We start from the raw sequence: 6,000 nt of genomic DNA, 5'->3' as shown, positions 1-6,000 counted from the left end.
AATAAACATGATATGACAATATTACAGCATTTTGCCTTTGCTGTTTTCAACAGGAAACATACTCCAGATTAAAAATTTGCAGGAAGCTCAAGTTTGAACAAAAGTAATTAATCTCTTCCCCCATTTATGCATATAGTGACTACTTTGTCACTAATGCAGTCTAATTTGTAAAAAGGTGGTGGATACACTGACATGTGCAATCAATTTTCTAATACAGCATGATTTTCATCACTTAACATGCATATCTCCCAGGTACATGGATACTCCATGATGAACACAGGAGCTTATATGTCCCCAGATGACAATAAGCAGTCATCAGATTGCTGAAAACTGCAAATGTGCCCAAGCTAATGCTGCAAGTATTTGGACCGATATTACACAAAGAATTTGGACAGAGAAATGCAAAGAAAGGCTTTAATCCATTTCCAGAATATTTCATGCTTGGCATTACAGAATGTATTTCAATTGCTATGATGATGAACATAAATTAAAAAGATTTATCAGTTTGCCTTCTGAAGATGCTGGTAGTGTTTTATTCTGGGGGAAAAAAATGATGCAGTTAAAATGTCATGATGCTTAGAAAACATCTGTTCTAGCAGATCATGACTAAAGAAACTGCACACTAAATTTGTGTTTTGTTGTTTTTTTGTGACTTTCAGTCACTCTTAATGAATGTTAAAAGCTGTTAGTCAAAGGTATGTAATGTCTCAAAGCCAAATCTTGCTTCAAGAAGATCTTGGATAGGTTGGACCCTTTCTGGGATAAATACAGCAGGAGCCAAAGGGAATGACGGGTACTTGGCATTTCCTCAAGTCTGTGCCACTGCAGGGAGAGTAGGGAAGGAAACAGCTTTGTAAAAAAAAAAAAAAAAAAAAAAAAAAATCTAAAGAATTGTTTGACTCCTGAACCCTATTGTACATCAGAAACCAAAGCACTTACATAAAGTCCCTCTTCTGCAAAAGTACTTCTTTTAATGCCATCAAAAAGGCAGATTCAAGCTCTCTGACGTTCATCTAACTTATTAGTGGGTGACTGTTCATCTGTATTAGTTTTCATGAAACATAATTGGTCTCTCCTTCTGAAACTGATCTGGGAGGTTTCAAGCTTATTCTTCCACTTGAAAAAAAATGTCCTCTAAGCACTGGGCCAAGGAGTTGACTCTTCCTTATGCCTCTCCCTTCAGTTTCCCTCTTTTTCTAATGAATGGTTGTTTTTAAACAGAAAAAGAATAGTTTTCACAAGAGTAATTTAACAGAGAATTATGCAAGAACAGCTAGTGTTGCACTTGCAATTAGTTTTAGAATTATTTCCGTTAAGTTACTTGAATTCACAGTTTCAGGTAACATTATCTGAAACCTTCCAGTTGAAGGGAGGCTCTGATATTGCATCTGTCTTTCCATGTCTCAGTTCTGCTATTCCAGCAGATTATGGGAGCTCCTGCTTCTGAGGGCTGGAAGAAAATCCCTGTAGAAGGGCTGCTCCCCAACATATGTCTTAGATAGCCAAGTCTCCCTTCCTCTCAGCTCAGTCTCTCACAAGATGACCAAAGTCAAAAAGGTGGCAGCCACCAGTAGCAGCTGGAGAAATGAGACCCTGAGATGTTGTTGGCAAAGGGAAGTTAAGGTCTTTTCCAGTTCTATTATTAATGCTCTTCCACTAGTAACAACTGATAAATCATCTTGCATGCAGTAAAAGGGAGTGAAGGTTTCTTTGGGAAGGTCCTCCTTATGTGAACTTACATCTTATGTGAACTTACAGCAAGCACTGACTGGCAGAGGGGGCAGTAAGCACAAGATGTACCTTTTTCCCTCAGCCAATTCTACATTTTTATTTTCAGAGAAAGGCTCAATATTTATTGTGTTTAAAAAGATCTACCTTATCAGCAAGGTATTTAGACACCTCAGGTTTTAGTGCAGGACAGGGTTTAGACACTTCAGTAGGGCAATCCATTTCTATCAGAAAGCTCAGTGTCCAGCATTGTTATATCAATGAATTCATAGTCGAAGTTACTTTCCTCACAAGTACTTATTTCTTTTGATCCATCTCAACACAAACTCAATTACCTGCCTCTGTGACAGATTTCAATAAATCTTTCTTATTTCTTTCAGCTAAAATTGGAAGATGAATGGAAGAATGTAACCTATTCTATCTGCAGTCAGCTCCTAATTCACTTAGAGCTTCATCTTGTCCCTGTTGAACTCACGGGGCTTTTTGCCACTGACTTACATAGGGTTAGAATCAGACTCAGAACATGCAGATAACCAACATTTCTTCCAGATAACCAATTAAAATATTAAATATCTTGGACTGAAAACTTCCTTCTCATCTACCTGTCCCTTGATACTGTGTTATTGCTTTTTCTTCTGTCTTTCATTAGTTTTAATTAAGAGTTTCTTTGTGTGTAGGTAAAGCAGGGCTGCTTTATTTAAAAACTTTTCAGGATATGCTTCAGTTTTGATGGTTTCTAAAGAAAGAAAAAATACGAACATTGTTTTTTTCTAGTGGAGGCCTAATCTACTGAATGTGCTTGCCTGAGGATGAGTTGGGAAATGAGATGATGAATAAGGGATATGAGAGTAAGCATGCACTCTATCTTCTCTTTTAATTAAAAAAAAAAAAAAAAGAAAAAAAAAAGAAGTGTATTTGATTAATAAGAATCCTGGTTTTCATCAAGGCTCTCCAGAGAAAATAAACTTCCTTTCTATTTCACAGAATGTCCATTGTGAAAACAAGATTAATAATACTGATAGTTGGTTTCATTTCTGAAGCCTCAGTACATTCATATCCATTCATTCTTCTTTTTAAACCTGCCAGATCAGTGCTTATTATTTAACATCAGTGACAACTAAAACGAATGCCTTTTAATCCAGTTTGTGGTACTGGTTGCTATACCTGACAATATAGGTGAAAAGAATGTGATACCAGGGACTACAAATTCAGGTAAGAGTGTGAAGAAAAAGATGTGGGAAAATAACATCTCTAAAAATATACTTGAATGCTGGTATGTTCTTTTATACAGAAGGAAGATACTTGAGCGGTGAAGAAAAAAAAGGAATGATTTTGCTTGATTTTCACTCAGAGTTGTTCTAGTGACCATACACTTGATGGTTTGAGTGTATGTATCAGTGCTACCTGGCTAATACTTGAACGAGTGTAAGTTGCCCTCCTTTCAGGTAAATATTTCAAAATCATAACTTTGGTCTAAACAAAGGGGTTTTTTTTTTGCACTACAGTTACAGATTTAGGCCTATGTACAAGGACAAAAAGATACTAGTTATCTCTTTTCTGTGCAGGTACATGCAGCATATTGGTATATGCAACATGATAATTGAAGACCTCTGTATGGCATCTGAAATGAATGAAAAAATTAATTTTTACTGGGATTTGATAACTGTAGAGGGATTAAGGGGGAGAAAGCAAAATCTCACCCAATCTACTGATTTTCCAAGTCAGAAAGAAGTTAATCCTAATGGTGTGCAATATAATATTCTACTAACATTTTTAATTCTAAAAATCTAAATTTCAGTCTAAGGTGCTAGATGCATGATAGGAATTCCCACTACTTGTAAGAATTAAACTATTGGCTGCTTACGAGGTTTTCTAGTGACAAAATTGTCTTGTGAATTCATTACGGCCTTGCCTATTGATTTCTCTAGTCTCTAGGGAACATTACAGACTGATCTGATTCTGTCTCAGATGTATATAAAAAGACTTAGATCTGCTGAAAACTATCTGAAGTACAAATACCTTTGTCTAGTTTTTTACTTTAAAATTAGATTAAACAGTGTATTGGATGTCTAACTTGTACTAACTTGTACTAACTTGCACTAACTTGTCCCTCTGATGAAGATGTTTGAGCATCCTCCTGCATGCTTGTAAGTTCCTTGCTATAGGTGTATTAATAGCAGGAAATAATTTTTCTCTGTACAGCATTGTGCTGTGAAATCCTCTCCAACAAAGCATTTTATCTTGACTAACACTTTTTCCTTCTGTCTGAAAATCAATGAGAAATGTTTTCTATACACTGTACATCCTGGACAACTTCCAGGGTTTGAATTTTGGCCAGTGTCACTGACTCTACGGGCAGGAATTTCACATCTGTTTAGTTAAATGAAATGGGAGCCATAGATCAAAATGTCATTTATAATCCTATGACCCAGGCTAATTTTAGTAGCCAAGCTCTATATGCCTTGAGTAAGCAGTTGCTAAACCTTGCTTAAAGAGCTTTGATGACTATTGATCTTGCTAATCATAGCCATACCTTTCATCTAGAAAGTGATAAATGGACACTCTTGAATAAATTGAAGACCACATCAAGAAAAATTAATGCCCTTTATTTAAACAAATAGATATGAAACTTTATTTTGTCTATATTGGCTTCAGCCAGCAGCATATAAACTGGATGGATTTTCTTCTTTTTTCACCTGATCCAGGTGGTGGGAGGCTTCCATCTTCTCCATCAAGTTTAAAAGGCTATGGTTTGAATGAAACAGTACTGACTAGATATCAGTTTAAACAAGAATGAAGGGGTGGAAAAAGATATTGAGTCAAACTGAAAACAGGCCTTGTACTTCATTTGTTTAACAGGCTTGCAGTTGTGTTAACTTCTGTGTTACTAAATACGAGATTCTAAGCTGAAGTCATGTGTGGCCAGAACTTGAAGAAGTCACAGACACTTATCTCAAATCAGGTGTTCCCTGATGTCACTCATGTCTATGTGAGTTTTAGATGTGATTAAAGTTATGCTGTAGAGCAAGGCAAATTTTCCTTTGCCCAAAACCAGCAAAATTTGTAACGTGGCATCTTTATTTTACAGCGAAACAAATCACATGATTTCTTTTTTTTTTTAATTCAACAAGGGAAAAAAAAAAAAGATCCCAAACCATTTCATTATAATATTAATGCATTTTGGAGAGAAATGAAGGAGTCTGAGGTGATTCATACCATGGATCCAAACCTGAGATTTTTCCATAGTTTGGGAAAGTCTTTGGATGAGCAAAGTAAATCCATTCTGCTGGAAAACTGGCAGATTTTGATGTAGAGATGTAAGATCTGCTTCCATTATCTCTAAAATTAATTAATAGAAATGTTACAAGCAAGTTTTTGAGTTGCTTAAAGCTAAATCTGAGTGGTCAAGCAGTATTGCAGAAATGGCTTTGGTAAAATGCCTGATGTAAAAGTGAAGGCAAAACCAGGTCTTCTTCAGCTCAGAAATTAGCTTAAATTGATCTATTTCACTGGCTTAGTGGGAGGATGGTGACATGTCTGCAAGCATTTATAGATCAGTGAATGTGCTGATCTGTTAACAGTAAATCTTATTTAAATTATGGTAAACTTACACTGATTTATTTTTAAGCTCTAGAATATAACTTTAGAAAGATCTTTATTATAAAGTGGATGGCAGTCTGGATGATATTTTTTAGTGGAACATTAGCAATCAATTACAAAAAGAAAATGCTTCTACTTTTGAGCCATTCTTGTCAGTATTAATAACCAAGGTAAAATAATAAGTACTGCTAATGGCAATTTAATGAAATGTGAGCAATAGATAATGCTAGGGATCTTTTGGAAAGGCTGATCTGTCTAGTGGTTGATCAGAAATGAAAATTTTAAACAGTAAAAGCAGAAATTTTCTTAGTGTCAGATTTTTATTTTATATAAACCCGATCACAATACAGATATATTTTATATCTGTTTTAACACTATAGTAATTCTATCCATTTACTGTCTGTCTGTCAAAGTTTGTACTAATATGACTTTTGCAATTCACATCTGCAAGTTCCAAGAACTTAAGAGTTTGTAATGTTAATATCTTTCTGCCACTTTTCATTACTTATGAAACGATTGTGCTTTGCTGTGCAAACTTAGAAAACACTATAAGAAACCTTGTATCTTGCCTTGTCTGTTAGTTTAAAAAGAAATACAACTGAAAACCTTACATAGTTAACTGTGTTATAATCTTTTAATTTGTTCCATGTAGTCAGGCTCTACGCTGAAGTC

The sequence above is a fragment of the Athene noctua genome, chromosome 2, assembly GCF_965140245.1.
Source record: "Athene noctua chromosome 2, bAthNoc1.hap1.1, whole genome shotgun sequence".
Classification (NCBI taxonomy): Eukaryota; Metazoa; Chordata; class Aves; order Strigiformes; family Strigidae; genus Athene; species Athene noctua.
The sequence above is the reverse complement of the archived record's forward strand: the minus strand, read 5'-3'. Positions refer to the sequence as shown.